Source organism: Rousettus aegyptiacus, unplaced genomic scaffold (genome assembly GCF_014176215.1).
Source record: "Rousettus aegyptiacus isolate mRouAeg1 unplaced genomic scaffold, mRouAeg1.p scaffold_m13_p_16, whole genome shotgun sequence".
Taxonomy (NCBI): domain Eukaryota; kingdom Metazoa; phylum Chordata; class Mammalia; order Chiroptera; family Pteropodidae; genus Rousettus; species Rousettus aegyptiacus.
The window spans coordinates 8,586,478-8,603,992 of record NW_023416291.1 but is presented as its reverse complement, the minus strand read 5'-3'; positions in this window follow the sequence as shown (position 1 = coordinate 8,603,992).

The window sequence follows — 17,515 nt, the reverse complement described above, 5'->3', positions numbered from 1 at the left end:
AAAAAAAAAAAAAAAAAAAAAAAAAAAAAAAAAAAAGGGAAGTACATAAATCAGACATCAAATAAGCAATGGCAAAGAGTGGCAGACATTACTAAGTAGCATAGCACAGGAAAAATTAAATATGGGGTTCAACTTTTCTCAGCCGGCAGTGTTAAATGGCTCCTTGTGATGAACAAATCATTCTCTCTTCCTGTTCTCTTGGTCAGTGCCTCCAGTTGGAAATGTTCTTCAAATATAATAACTACACACTGCTTTCCTATATACCTTGTTGAGCATGGTTTTACTTGCTGATTTCCATTATTGAGGGCAGATGTTACACACACTTAGTTTCACAATTCTGACATTTTTGCATTACTCAGTGCTCATCCATTAGCACATACCCCATTAGCTTTGCACCATAGAACTGACACAGAACTCTCCGAGGTTATTTATTCACTTCACATTCTCTCCCTTGATAGTCACATCCATATCAACAGAGACTCAATCCAAATTACAGCATTTTAGATCTATGAAGGATTATAAAATATTATTTTTCTCAGCACCTTATTTTACAAATTAGGAAACAGAGAGCAAGTGATTTATCTAGAAGTCTAAATTAACTTTCTATATTCTCAAAGCAATGTATTCCCATACTCTCAAAAAGCGTCTTATCTTCCTGCCGATCTGGTCTATGAACGCAAAACCTGAATCCCCAAGTATCTTCAGAAAAGCTATAAATGAGGAATATATACTGCACATTAGATTTTTTCTTTATTCAATTTTTAAAAGAAGATAATTGAAATAATATTTTTTAGTACTTGTAAAATTTTATGATTAAATGATGCATCTTTTTAAATAGAGTTTATTCCTGATAAAAAGGGATGCTATCACAGAAATGTGCATGAAAGTTTACTGCTATTCATTCATTAAAATGAACATACTAAATTGGATAATTCTTTTGGCTGATTTCTGGGTAGAGAAATAAGAGTAAGCCTAAATTCCTATGCGTATTTAAGTTAGCTTTTTCTTTTTTTTAATCTTTCAGTCCTGGGGCCAATTACGATAACATCACTTTGAATGTCTGATTCACTTATAGATAGTAAATTATTTACTCATAAAAATTTGGAAACTAAATATTAGCAGTTACTATACATATACACTTCTTTATATGTATACCATATGCACATATTTATATATGTATATATAAATATGTATATATGCATGTATATATGGGTGTATATGTAACATGTATTTATGTATATATATGTATACATATGTATGTATGTGTATACACACACACACACACACACACACACACACACACACATTTTTTTTTTTCCTGGAGGATTTTGTTTGATAAAAGAGATAAAGTATTGGAATCGGTTTCAAAATCCTTGGTCTCCTACTTTCTGTAACTAAATTATCTTGTCCCATAATGTCAGCTTATGGGTATTGATTTCCTTATTTGATAATCGACAGTACTTTAAACAAATTGTAACTGGTACTTTGACCATGTATAACCATGATCAGTAAACTTCCACAAATTCGTGTGATAAACTAGATTCTAGAGGAAGGAAGAATCCTGCCATTAAACTGTCATTTAAGGTCCTGGACTGTTGCACATGGAGGCACTCTGACCTCCCAGACACTGTCTCACAAGCTGGAAACCATACATCAGGGTCTGGTGATAAGCTCTGGATGTCCAGAAGTTCAATTTCATCAACACACCTGCAGATAACAAGTCTCTTGGGAGTCTGACCTACTAATAAAACTCACACAGTATTGATGTATAAATCAGAGGGATGATTTATTAATCTAGAGGAAACATAAAACCAATAAATTAACTATAACATTTAACTTAATTGGCCCATCCAATTTTTCTCTATTGAAGAGTTTACATGGAAAATTGAATTATAATCCAAGGGCTACTTGTTGCGAATATAAGCAGAGCAATAGAATTTGGCATGTTTTTAAAAGTATACAATTATATAGGGGTACAAAATGATTTCATGAGTTTATACTTCTCAAAATAACTTGTCCACAAATTCTTTGTTCCTAGCTATTGGAGATAAAAAACCTGTGCCAGAATATAAATTGGAATCTCACCTGACCTAAGGAGTACACTATTGGTCTAGTTGATTTCAATTATAACACAAGCTTCTCTTATTATGGTGACTTAGTAATACACTTTGCAGACCACATTTTAGATAGCACAGGTATGGAACATCATCTCGCATGAAGCAATGAAGACACAATGATTGTAATTTCCAATTTTACACCTGTTTTTCCAGAATTTTCACTTAACATACAATATCTGGTAACAAGGTCTTTTATCAAAAAGAGTTCTTGGAAATTGTTAGTAAAATGGTTTTATTATTGCAGTCACATTCCAGGTATACTTTCCCACAGCTACACCAAATTAATACCACCTAATGCAGGTATTCCCAAATTTCTTTATCCTCAACAGCAGTTGCTGTTCGTACCCTTCCATCTCCCCTTGGCGCTTACAATTTCCATGATGCCTGATCAAAATTCCAACTGCCATAATCACAACTTTTTCCCTCAGGACCTTTTATGTGCACTCTGCTGATACACCCTAGAAGTGCAGGCTGAAAATGCTAGAATTGAACGCCCTGTGGAATCTGCCTTCCACTAATGACAGATGTGGGGTGGTGGAAAATTCTCCTCCTACCCCTCATTTTGTTATGTCTTGGGCCTGTATTTTAAATTGTTTCCCAGAATTCTTTAGCAAGATTGAACTGCATTTGCTCACAGTCATATCTTGCTTGCAACTTTTTTTCTAGCATTTTATTTGATTATTAGTTTCGAGCACATAGTACATTGGTTCGATATTTATATAGTATAAGAAACAGTCCCCCGGTTACTCCATCACTCCTCTGGCTCTCCACCTAGCCGTTACGTGACTGCTGACTGCGTTCCTTATGTCATGCTCCGTATCTGTGTGACCACCTATGAATTATTAATTTGTATTTCTTTAATCCTTCACCATTTGCTCCCAACTTTTATTGGATTCTTCCCTTTTCTGTTTCATTTCCCTGTGTTCCTACCAGAGTTCACGAATCACTTCCGAAGTAATCCATTTGCACTCTGTTTGCCTTAGATCTTCTTGTGGGAGAACTAGTGTTAGCAAACATGAAACCTACCTATTCATAAATAACCCACTGAGTTATTTCTTTCAGTGCATAATTTTATTATTATTATTTTTTTTTCTAACTTAAAAAGTCATTTTCAAGGGTCTTCACAATGTGTTCTGTGTGGTGGCTTTAAAATCTAGTTTGGGCAAAGCACATAAACATAAAATACCCAATTCCAATTCCACATAGAATATAGATAATTATGTTTTAGATACTCAGAAGGTAAGATCATTAGAAACAGGTGGTGGTTAAAAGGAGCATTCACAGACGAATGGGACTTGAGCAAGGTTTAAAGATGTTTACGAATCTATATATGCATTTGGGAGCTAATAGATGATTTTGACTGCAGTAGGAAGAATATGTGAGGATTTTGTAGAGTTGAAAAGTGAAGAAAGCACATGGCAAGATCCGTAAATGACAGACCTAGGAATAATGACACCAGTATGCAACGGCGTATTACGGATAGGTTTGACAATAAAGGAAAACATTTAAAATGATACTTCGGTCTGGGCAGCATATGTTAGCAAGGGTATCGTTGACACCGTTGTGAGTAAGAAAAGAAGCTGGGGTAAAAGACAGTTTATTGTTAAAACTGTAGAGCGGAAGTACATGTCTTCCAAGGCATCCAATACCTAGGCATGTCACATCCAGGGCTCAGGCGGGGAGGGGAGTTGATCATATTAGACAAAAGAGATTAGATAGACTGGAACGATGGCCAAAGACTCTTCAGGCAACGCGACAGGAGGAGACAGCGGATGGAGATGCGAGCCCGTGGGCATCACACGTCATCACATGTAAACAGAGTCCCCGGAAGCCCTGAAAGTTGTTCTCGCCCAGCTTTAAAAGCAAGAAATAAGGACTCAGCTGTGAAGACGTTTTCATCATCTCAGGATTAAATTAGCAAAGCAGACCACAGTTCCAGAAAATCAGATGTAGGAGAAAGGTAACCGTCCAGGAACTCAGGCACAGGAAAGCAGACTTGCACCAGGAGCAGAGAAAGCAGTGGTGAGAAGCCACGTACAGAAGGACAACACATGTATGTATTCACGCTAACAAGAAGGAAAGGCCAGAGCGATATTAGAAACTCAGAAATGAAGTCCGGGATGGAAGTCAGGGATGAAACTACATTTTTATAAACATATGATTTTAAATAAAATGCATGTATATGGTTAACTGCATATTTCATTTGCTCAACAGAGAGACTTACATGGCAATCTATCCCCTTCAAGTAGAGTGTTAGAATTTAAAGGTGAGATAGGTATAAAAAGATACTCTTACATCATTATGACAGTATATAGCAAAGAAATACGATATGGTGTGTTGAGTTGTTTAAAGCTCATGTGAGAGACAGACTTTCTGGGTTTAATTTTTAGCTTTGCCAGTAGAGAGTTATTTCAATTCTCTAAGCTTCAGATACTTATTTGATAACTCCAAATATTAATAACAGATGCTTAATGGTGTTTTGGAGATTTAAAGAAAACAATATATATAAAGTTCTTAGCACAAAGCCTAATATCAATGCCCATCAGCCAAATACCACAAAGTAAAGATTTGTTCTAGATCGTATGCTCTCAGGGACGCATCAATTTTATCATTGGGTGTCTTAGTAATTTTTATCTAGAGTGTAAGGTTAGACAAAGTACAGCCGGCTTAGCATGGGTAACTCTATTCATGGGTAAAGCACAGGCAAAGAAGCAGTAGTGATACGTGTTAGTCAGGAGAGGGGCATCTTTGGTTATTTTCTGATCTTATTGTAACTTCTTTGTGTTTAGACTCAATTCCTGAGTAGTTTTGTCTTGTCTTATTACACCATACCCACAGAGTAGCCCTGCCAATTACTCTGCGTTTCTTGTAAAAATTCTTGATGGTCAATATTGTGGTAGCCTTCTGTAGTGGTAGGCGATGATCCATGCCTCCTGGTTTTCCAGCCTTTGAGTAGTTCTCTTCCCTTAATGTGGACTGGACCTGCATTTGCTTCAGATGAACATAGGCAGCAAAAGTGATGGCATGTCACTTCCAAGATCAGGTTAGAAAGACGATGACATATCTAGTCAGCATCCTTTCTCTTCCTCTCACTCTCTTCATCTTTCTGTTGGCTCCTTGGCTTGTTCTCTTTGAGGCATCATAAACTATCTCGCTGGAGAGGCTCAGATGCCAGGGGTTGTCCCTGGCCAGCAGTCAGTAAGGAATTGAAGTTCTCAGTCCAAGAGTCCACAGGGAGAGGAATCTTCCTCATAAACTCATGAGTGTGCTTGGAAGTATATCCTTGCCCAGTGAACCCTAGATAAGCTACATCTCTGGCCAACATGTGGCCACCTGTGAGAGCCTGAAGCAGAGGTTCAGAGAATCCTCCCCTGGATTGTTGACCTGTAGCAATGGTGAGGTGATAAATGTTGTCTCAGGCCATAAAGTTTTGGGATATGTTAGTTGGCCGCCATGCAGGAAAGGGTTAATTTAACAATTCCCGGTTGCTTAAACTTGGTGCGTTGCCAAGGAAGAGCTGTCTTTAACACTGGCCTTTGGTGGGCCCTGAGACATAGACTCTGAGCCTTGGGGATATTCTACTGGATAAGTGTGTTTTCTTGTGCCTCAGGCAGTGGCCGCATAGTACCAGTTTGTTCATAAAGTTTACACTAAAAACCTGAACAGCTAATTTCGTTCTTGGGGGGTCTGAAGTCCAGATAGCTGAGGTCACTCACACAGAAGCTAAGTGCCTGTGTTGATTTGATCTAGATCCTTGCACCTTATTGTTGAGTATAATAGCTTTTCTGAGTCCTGCAAAACCTTCTAGTGAATCATTGAGCTTGAAGGTAGTCTTGGGTGCCCCCAATATGGATAAGGAATGAAGCCTAGCTGGCCACTACCAGATTTCTTCACTTCAAAACAAACCCCAGAGTATATAATAAATACAGAGTGCATGTTATCATGGTAATTTTTCTTTCTCTTTTTTTTGGTAGGCCCTGGAGAATAAACTATTTTAATATCCCAAGCCAGATCTTCCTCTCCTGGCTAAGACAGGCTCAACTGATTCTCATACCTCTCCTAACTTTACCTTTTTCTTTTTATCAGCAAAATATAAATACTGATTTTGAGCATGACTAATGCTCTTTTAGTAACTATTAATTTTTTTTTAATGACTAGGAAACATTTTAATACATCCTATATCACTTTTAACCTGTGAATAAAATTTATGACTGCAAAATAGATAATTAGAACTAAGTCTCTTTATTAATCCAGCTATTATGATGATCTTTTTATTCTCAAAATTATTCATTGCTTGCCAATTTGAATTAATTATTTTATTGATAAGAATATTATAGTGTCATATATCTGTTACGGGACCACTCTTTTCTTCTTTGATCTTTTATTTGCAAAACAAAATAAACCAACCAGAAATTAAAGCTTTGAGCCTCCCTTATGAAAGCAGATTTAATTATTGTTGTATATATCCATTAGAATTGATAAATTATTGCCTTTTAAAGATGTGTCCAGGTGTATTTCACTATTCTTACCCTGTTATTAAATAAGATTGCTTTAGAATTTGGTTTTCCCAGTATTATCCTGGCATATGGACTTAAAGACTTTAAAATATTGTATACTAAAGATAACAGATGTTGCCAGTGTTTTCTTTAGCGGGTTTAAATTTTTATAAAGCCTTTTAAACATACTCTCTTTTACTGAATCCCTTGAAAGACCTATTTAGTTTTCATGGGATAACTCTTAAAATGCATCCAGCATTATCAGCATGAGTGAACCACATTACCTAGTATCTAAATAGAATCATCTCATTTGAAAATAATGTTAAATTTTAAAGAACTGTGCATTTTTTTTTTTTTTTTTTTTACAGCAAAAGACGTAGGGAAATAAGTATGAAGTGTTTGTTGGTGTAGACATTGTCATTCTTTTATCTTACCTTTTGTGTGTGTGTGTTGTTGTTATTGTTTTTCTCAACAAAATGATGCCATCAGAATTCTTTTCCCAATGAGTCTTCGAAGCAGTCTCAAAGGCCTGCTCAAAGTCATGGGTGTGCAATCCCAGGCAAGTGAGAAGTTCTCAGGCCCCTTCTGATACCGTCAATTAACAGCTGCGCACTTTAAATGAATCCACAACCAAAAAAATAAATAAATAAAGATTATGAAAATTTAGCTAACTAGGTGTGAAACAAACTAGTAGTAATCTGTTTTAAAAGTTCTCAGAGGAGACGTATCAGAAGCCCACTGGGCTCGCTGGCATCAAGTCTTAAGAGTGAATTGAAACGACCATTAAAGCGTATCAGCTACTTGATTTCTGTACCCGAACAACCCACGTTTACTTTCTTGTTTTCTCATATTTTATCAGAGAATTAACTCTCATGAGTTTTGGAAGTACGAGGGATTGGTGTTTGAGACTTTGTGAAGGTAAAAATCCCACAATTTGAGCTCCATTGGTTCAGACGTGTCTCTTTGAAAGAGCGCAGCAAGCCATCACGTCACGAGATGTTCACTGCAGCAGAAGGGACCAATGCGTTTCCTGTTATACACGCTTGGTCCCCATCTCCCCTTCCGAGGACATTTACATATGTGTTACACCTTTCCTCAGACGGTTTCGACTTCTTTCCTCGCATCATTTATATAAGAAATATTTTGACGGGGCCATCATCCCTTGTTTTGTAGTTTTCGAATATTGCCAAGTCTACATAAATAGTAGAAGATAAAAGTAAAAGATAATTTCATTTCAGTTATATTAGTACAATATAGCAGGTTACTGAGACAACAGGGTAACAGATGAAGAGTTGGGTACGAATATTTGCCTTCGAGCAACATCATCTATTGGAATAAAAAAGGTAAAAAATAGTGGTATGGGAATTCAAAGGACAGAGCATTCGCACAACATTGAAAACCAGAAAATATTCATGCAAAATGCTTAATTTTAGAGTTTTTGATAATGATGAATATAATCCAATATTTCATAGGTAAGTATTTTAAAATAATTTGGTATACAAAAGCATATTTTAATATTATATATTAACTCCACATATTTTGCTATACTGCATATTTCTTTCTTTTGAGATTATCAAAAAAGATTATTTTATAACTTTCTCAAATATATTTTTTATCTTGCTTTGAAATAATAAATACTACTGCCAAAATAGATGTTATCTGAATACTGTAACATCAATCGGTTTCATAGCTGAAGATAGAGAATTTCCCTGAAATAATTTGTGTAGTAAAACAGGCTTTATACACTTATGTCAGAAAGAAAGTTCAATCAACAGCAAAACAGATTATAACTATGATGCATATTTGGATGGGAAGGATGGAGAAAGATTTAGGAGAGAGAGGAAACTAAATAGATAGCCCCACAGTCATAAATGATATTTTTTCTCGATGCCTTTGAATTTTACATGGGCTTTTGAATTAAACAATGCTACGTGGAAACTACTACTGACTCATCTAGGAATAGAAAATATTTATATTTGAAAACCCTGAAACAGTCAGATTCTTCTTTAGCAGTTCTCTTTTTATTCTTTTGCTAAAGTGCTTAAAACGTCATTCTTATCATTCCATAGACTTCGTCTTAAAAGTTACCTTTTGTGCAAAGAATTATCTGTTTCTGTTTCCCAAATAGCCAAGTGTGGTTGCTTTTGTTTTGTGCTCCTTAGCATTGTGTACATCCGCTTTGCTAACACTTATCGCACTTAATGGTAATTGTTCATGATTTTCTCACTTCTCCTCCTAATTTCTAATCTCTCTGAGGGAAGAGGGCTTCTTTATATAGCTCAACATTGAATGTTTCCTGCCTAATACAGTGTGAGAAACTGCAGGTGCATAATAAGAATATGTTAACTAAACAAGTGAATTCTAATTCCTCGAAACCAATTGGCTTATTTTTCAACAATGTGCAAATTACTCCTCCAGTTATTCTTTGTGCTTCCTATTTTTTTCCCTCTCCTCCTATTTTCTCCTTCTTCTGTCTCTCCTTTTCCTTTTCTGTTTTCTCCCTCTCCTCCTTTGTATTTCTCTCCTTTCTATTGATAATCATTTATTAAACAAATATGTATTAATGGCTATAGTATGTGGGTCATGTTGTACAGCAATGGACAAAAAACCAAAAGGCTTTCTACTGTGATTCAGAATAGAACCCATCATGTTGCAGAATAAATGAATTTTCCGTTTTTAGTTTGTGTTTTATTTAGTTACAGTGATAGAATGTCAGCATTCAGTTACTATGTATTTGTCTCTATTGTTTTTGAATCAATATATCATTGGGGGAATCATGCACAGGGATACAAACAAATATAGCTCAGCTCATTAGAACCAATGATCTCAGACCTAACCACCTAGTCAGCAGATCTGTTCTGTGTTTCCTTGGTCAAACTGTGATCTCCCCAAGCCTCACTTCGCCAAGTAGGAACCCACATGGTATATAGTAAAGATGTAATGAAATAACTTACATAAAACATATGGCACTATTTACACATTATAAATGATCAATATTTACTAATTTTTGCTACTATAAAACAACTAGCACTACAGAGAGAGCAGAGAGCTATGACTGTTCAGCTGAGGTGATCTTTTCATTCATTGGTCTAGAATGATTTACTTAATGATATTTTCTAAGGGAAGATGTTTGTACGGAATGATCTTTAGGACCTATTTCCTCAATGTATTAAAATAATAGAAATCTATTTATCATAATAGTATCGTTATGACCTTATTAGTTGTTGTCAATTTATACTACCTGAATAAGGATATGTATATACAAATTAATACACTGGTTATTTTTGTATGGAATGGCTATACATTGACCAAAACTTGATTATATTTATGTTCTGCCCACTTTAACACTTGAATTGTCTCAGTCTTCAAATGAAAAGGCTAGATCCTCGATTCTTTGAAACTCCATTGATGTCGTCTCAAAGTGTTTTCAAGTTTCTTCTCTTTTTTACTAGAGGATGAATTATTCTTCACATTTCTATGAAAAAGCCTATCACTGACACCTTTCCAAAATTTCATTGACATGATGACTGTTTATATTTTAATTTTTAATGTCATTTGCTTCATTAATAGCTCTCAAGAACCATTGAAAGTATGCAAAAATGTAGAAGATAAAGTAAATACACTTGACTATTTTTCTTTTCTTTTTGGGGGGGGAGTTTGAGGTAGAGTCATTCATTCAGTGCGTTGCATATGTGACCAAAAATCAGACAGAAAGGATAAGGATACAGAAAAAAGCATGGATAAACATTAGAATAAAATTATCACGTACTTGTTAATACAAATCAACCATACCTGAAGTTTTATCAAGTGTAAGCAAATAAAAAATGTAAACTTTCCTCGAAGGTATTGAAAGTTTCTTAGAAAACTCCCTACAAAATTTAAATTCTAGCAAGGACTTTGGCATCTGTTTTGAGGGGCCTGTTCTTTTCAGTTACTTTAAATGATTCTGAAACAAAATGTAAAAACTGAAATTTCAAAGGAGGTCTTAGATGATATTTACTTGGCCTTTAGCAATGAGATATCATCCTAATGAGGGAACAGCAATATTTGGCATGTGTGGAACCAGTCTGTTTTCAAACACTGTTAGCCTAGTCTGTTTCAATAAATGCTCTGCGCGAATGAAACATTTTACTTCCACTCCGGGTAACAATCAGATAGGTAGATGACAGTTTTTCAACAGGGACATCAATTCGTGTGAATGAAAGTCACCGTTTCCCAAATGACACAGTCAAGATGAAGATGGGATTAGAGATGAAACTCTGACATCCCAATATCTTGACCTATCTTCTTCCTAGGCTCTCCTCGTCGTCTTTCAGACTGAAACAGGAAGTCATAGCATACTCACTTCCATACATATCCACATACTGACAACTGATATACCTTACATATTTATCATACTTCTGGTATAAAAGAAAGTATTATTCTCATACTCATATTAGAGTGTCATTGATTTTCTTCATACCTATAAAGAGAACAGGTCATAGTAAATCTACTATAGTTGCCCAATACGTTAGATTACCAGGGACATAGCAATTCTAATGTTCTTATGCTGGACAAGATATTGTTCTTTCTACTCATATACAAGAGTGTATTTTTTTTTTCTAGACTCTGTCTTGATATTTAACATCCTAATATTTTTAGCTTTCATATTTATTTTTTATGTTCAGCTATAAAAGAATCTGATTGTAATGCCTGTGGATTTATGAAGATTCAAAATGAACTACCATGGCTAAAAACCAGACATATCTGCTCTCACAAGAGTATACTTTTGGCATATATTAAATTTATTATAAAGTTTTCAAACCATTTCCCCCCTGCATATAATAAATTTTAAAAACCAATTTAGAAATTACTCATAGAAAAGTGAATTGCCTAGCAATCCCATGAGTTAAAATTATGTCCTTGAGAAATCATTTAAAATAAAACAGACTTCATTAAACGAGAAAAATAAATCCCTTTATTAACATAGCACCCAAACTCTGACAATACGAGTGACAAATCGCTAGAGGCCTCAAATCATAGGATCCTAACCAAGGTTAATTTCTTTAATATTTTGAACACTGAGAAATTATAGTCTAGAGGAAGGAATACATTGTCACTAAGTTGTCAAAATATCATGGGAAAATAACAGATTTAAGTTTGTACTCTCCTTCTGATAAAGCCCCCTTGAGTTGGCAATAAATGACTAAGTTAAAGAAAAATTCTTGCTATATAAGTTTGAAAATCTTTGGGAGTGTAATGATTAAGTCTCTGCAGACTTTTCTTTGAAGACGGTGAGTAGCCATTTATCTAAAGCTTTCAGGGAATTTTTTTTTTTCTCGTACAGAAGTGATTTTTTTTATTGCTCTTTGAAGAGTATATAATGGATTCTAAATAATTTATTTCCAAATAGAAATGCATCTTCAGAAAAATTTGTATTAATCTAACTTTAATTTACTTCAAGTCAACAAATCTTTATGGAACATTTATAATGCGCAGAATTCTAGGCTATAAATTCCTCAAGGATCCATAAAAATGAGTTAGACATATTCTTGTTTGGCAGTGTAAATATAGGAGAGAAAGCCTAATTACAAGGGAGTTTGACACATCTAAGCTGGGTCTTAAACAGCTGAGATGATGGGAACATGCAAAAATAAGTGGAAATATCTGACATAGAAGGCGGCACAAGAAACAAGAAAAAAAGGAACTGAACATATGCCAAACTGATGTAAAACTAAAACCTGTCGCCTTACGTTTTCACAGAAGATGAGTCTTTCCTCCTGTGTGGACACACGGTCCCCAGAACAACCCGGTTATATAAGCAGAGCAGGTGTACATGCACACACATTGTGTGTGTGTGTGTATGTGTGTGTGTGTGTGTGTGTGTGTGTGTTGTATTTCAGATAAAAAAGAGATCTTCATTTCCGCTACACTAATCAGAAACGAAATCCTGTTCTCGGACACTACAGCAATTCTCCCTACCCCACTGTGCTGCCTTTCATAGTACATTCGGATTATATCGAATTAGTACTATTTCATAAGCAAAATACAAGCTAAAGAGCTGAACATTGTGGAGTTAGAAGAAATACTATGCCTCAAACGATTTGTATGAAACTAACTACTCAATTAAGAAATGACTAGAATATTGTCCTTAGTTAATTTTCAGCTATACACAGTCAAACGGATAAATATGGGGAAGAGGAGAAGGCAAACAAAGGTCAGATTGCAAGGTCGCTGGGAAAAAACGTTCAACTATAGTGAGGAAGGATTCTGGAATACAAGGTTTACCTCAGTCATGGGGCCTTAATGCGGTGAGGGAGCTCTGATTTGGGTTTTCAAAGAAATAACCTTTCGAGTTATTCTGGTGTCATGGTGAGGATACCCACGGTTAGCCACAGTTCAAAGAAATTAGAAGAAACTGAGGAAATCATGTAAAGTATCAGTTAAATATCTTTTGTAAATTTCTTTTGTAAATTTCTTTGGTATCAATTAAAACTATTTTCAATAATTTGATTCAGAAAGCATTATGTATGGATGGCATACTAGAAACTAGAAATACAGCAAACAGTTCAACAATGGTAGGCCTTACTAAACTGAAATATTTATTATAAAATATCAAGTTCTTAGAAAGGAAATCCTAAATTCTTTTTCATTATTAATTTATATTGCAAGATTTACTCCCCTTGTCTATGAATATTTTTATTCAGATATTCATTCTCTAAACAATCCCTTCTAAGCACTTCTTTTTCTTAAAAGACACTTAAGTTGTTTGCTTTAGGTTTCAGATAATTTAAAAATTAGCAAATAGCCTAATTTTAGCCGTTCCTTCACATTTATAAATGAGAAGTTAACGTCAGTAAACTGAACCAGAGTTTTGAATAGCTATAGGGATGTCATTTGGTGGTCCCCGATACCACCCTCAGGTCAGGGCTTTGCTTGGAGTCACAAAAGTCAGAAAAATCATTATATCATGGTAAGTCGAAAAGAAGCAAATGTCTAGAGTCTGAGAGACACTAGACAGAAGCTTCCAGGTGTCCTCTCCCAGGGGAGTTGTACAGAAGCGCATATTTCCCCTACCACAATACGTGACAGCATGCATGAAGTGTCGCCAATAAGAAAAGCTCACATGAGCCTTGATGTCCAGAGTTTTACTGGGGTTCCATGACCTAGGCATGGCTGTATGGTTGACCTCAATTCTCCAGTCCTTCCAGAAGTCAAGCTGATAACTCATGGCCCTAGCCTGCCACCCTGAATCGCTTTGTTAGCATAGACTGTTCTTGTTGCAAGCAACCCAGACTCGCGCGGTCAATCAGTGACTGGTAAACACACACACATATACACACACAGACATTTTTCCTTTAAATAATGGAATCACTGTAAGTCAGGGGAAAATAAAAACATGACATATACTAAAATCAGTAAAGAGATTGAGGATAGCAAGCTACCACCTTAATTTTTAAAGAGTAATCTACACTCAGTGTCTTATTCATTTCTTAGATTATGGTCATTTGGTTTTCGCCATCTGAGGAAGCCCCTGCCTCAACATGCTGAAGGACACATTGACACCTGAGGTAAGTCGTGGAATACATTTTTCAGTTCTTGACTTCAGACATCTGCAGCACTAGACACTGCCGATCACAAGTAGTGCTGTATTTTATTTACATTTGGACTATTTAAAAAATATGTGTGCAATAATCCAAACTGTCTGTGAATTTATACAATAAACCCTATTGCCAAGACCATTTTCTGACCTAGGAGATAATCACCATTTATTGTTTCTTATATGTCCATCCAGAAACCATCTACACACACACACACGCACACACACACACACACCCCTGTTTCTTTCCATTATTTATTCCAAGTGGCAAATAAAACATATGAACCAATCTATTTATTTTATTTAATATTTATTTGAGATATTTACACATAAAATATGCAAATAAAAAAAAAACTTCTGGATTTTTACAACTGCAGAGACTATATAACAGAATATTTAGATTGTATAGTTTCATTCTTTTGGTATTTCTCAAGCTGCTAGGATAAAAAAGTTAGTTATTAGTTGAGGATTTATACTCCATGAGCATCTTTATTTTTTAGTCATCCACATTCTTTGATTCTTTTTTCTCCTGCATTAAAATTATTAGAACATTATCATATTTGTTGTAAATACATCTTTTTTTTTTTTTTACTGCTTTTATTTTCACTGTATTTTTAGTATACTTCTCTGCCAAAAAAAAATTTGCTGTGAAATTTATCTGACTTTCTTTAATATTTGTGTCTATCTTGGAATTTCTAAACAAGATTATAAACACTACTGTTTCTGCTTTTTTAGTGCAGATTTTCATCTGTACCACTTCTATGTTTTGAAATCTATCTAAATTCACTTGGTACCATAATGTATAATCATTTTTTGTAAATTGTACATAAGCATTTAAAATATGATGTGATGCTTGTTTCCAAGTGCTAGGGTTTAACATGTAACTAATAAATTTCCCCCATCTTATTTGGGCCCTTAGTCTTCATATTTATAAATGAGAAATTAAGTTTTCAGTATCCATATTTCTTATTTGCTTTGTAGAGTTTTATTGGCGAGTTAAAATTCTAATGCCATTATAAGTTTCTTTTAATTTCTCCAATATAATTTCTATAGATAGTGTTTGATAGATGTTGATTCTGTTTAGTGCGCAAAATTCTAAGTTTTTTAAAAATAATTTCTATTTCAGTATGAAATTCTATTTTTCATTTTTGCTTCAAAATTTGCCTGTTTTCAATATTCTTCATTTTTATTTGCATTTTTGTGTGTCCTATTTCCCACCTTTAAAATGTAGGATGACTTCTTGGGGCTGGCTCTCTGTCGAAGGGCAATTCGAGTGAGATTTGGGTCAGTAGGCCGCATGGACTTCGGTCCATTTTCTCTGAAACCTTCCTCATGAATACTCGTCTCTGAGGATTATTCTCTGCTCTGGTGTAGAAGGAAATAAAGAGAGAGAGCTGTAAAAGCTTGTATGTTCCTCCCCCCTGCAGTGATTTAACATTTACTTCTGCTCATCTGACCAAGACTCTCCTTAGCAGTGATTTCTACATGCTGTTTCTTTTCTCACTTGCCCTACTGAAAAGCTGGCTATTTCTTACAAAGAAGCACAGCTATGTTTTTGTTTTTGTTTTTTAAGTCTCCTCTTCCATCTTATGCTGCCTTTTAAATTGGTGAAACTAATTGCTTAAATCAGTTGAAACTTAGAAATAGACTGAAGCTATTGTGATTTGCTTATTTTTAACTCTACTTAGAAGTCATTGTTCAGTATATCTGTTTCCTTTCTACCCACTGTGCATGGATTTAAACACTATTCAAAGATGTTCTCTAAGCAATCTTATGTGCCCAGATCAGCGAGGAAGCCCACTTAGTAGTGTTCATCTCCCTGACTCTTTTTGGTAGTTTTCAATGATGTTTAATGCAAATGAGAGTTAACTACTCCCCAGTAAACTCATTACTATATTAAAATAAAAGCAAATCTCAATACAATCATTGTCCCACTTCTAGGCAGCCAACAAACGTATATTAGACAGTAAATAGAAAACATCTCATCACATATGCTCTATGAGTTTGACAGAAATCTCAGATCACTGCCATTTTAGGCTCCATACAAATAAAAGTCCATGCAAATCTGAGGACATGATTCTACAGGTAAGATTCTGTTGTCATTAAGATTCATTATCATCAGGAAAATACAAAGCCTTCAAAGCCAACTTCCAGATATAGCTCTGTTGAGGGATCAAGCTTCTGGCTTGCTTAGATTCTTAAGGAAATAGTAAGTATTCAAAAATATTTTAGGTTTTCCAAACTTAGTAAATTTAAAATTGAGAACTTACTTCTCATATTCATCATGATATTTAACATGTTAGTACTTTCACTAATAAAAACACATTTCTACTTCAAATGTTCTAAAGAACGAATTCTCAAACACTGATCTAGCTTTGGAAAATAGAAACAGTTTATTACCTCCTTGGGGTTATGGCTTTTCTGATATAATAAGAGCTCACCATTCCTATTGTGTGCTTTTTTTAGAGTAGAAGCTTTAACTATTACAGACTCGCTAACATACCATATATGTTGCTATGCAGAGATTTTGAAATCTTTAGAAATAGATTACAGACAAAAAAAAATATGTCCAATTTACTTTTGGAGAAATTGGCTCGATTCCTGAGATCAGCTTCTAAGCAAGGTACCAGAAGCCATTGCTCTTGGTAGAACTTATTTTTTATCCACACGCTATGTATTTAGATGATAACTAACTGTGTCAAGCAAAAAGAGTTTTGGGGTTTGAATTTCTAATTTTAACAAATTTCAGAAAAGAGATTCAGATAGATCTTGCTTCATCACCTTATTCTTCAACAAAATATTTATATATTTTTTCTTGGAAGTTTTCTTCTTTTAAATCTCTTTTTGTGTTTTTCTTCCTCTGCCCATCTTTTGCTTGTTTTAACTATTTTTTTAGTTTGACATAATTTCAGAGTTGTAGAAAATATGCAAGAATAATACACCACCCAAGAGCATGTGTTCAGTTTTTCAGACTTTTTTTTTTTTTGCCTTTCATGCCCTTGACATTTTTGAATAATACATGGCTATTACTTTGTAAAATGCCCCTCATCGAAGTTGGTCTGGTGTTTCCTAATGATTATTTGCAAGTTACACAATTTGGCAGAAATACTACAGGATATATTTTTCTTCTTTCAATGAACATGCCAGGAGAGACATGATGTTCATTTATCCCTTGATATGCTATCTGCAACCTGGGGACTCAGGAGAGCTGGTGGTAGAGTTTCGATCTGAGTCTTAGGGCTTGGGATACAGAAGAACTTAAACTATAAATTCTAGTCCAAGTCCAAAGTCCTGAGGATTTCATAAGTCATAGTCTGAGGGCA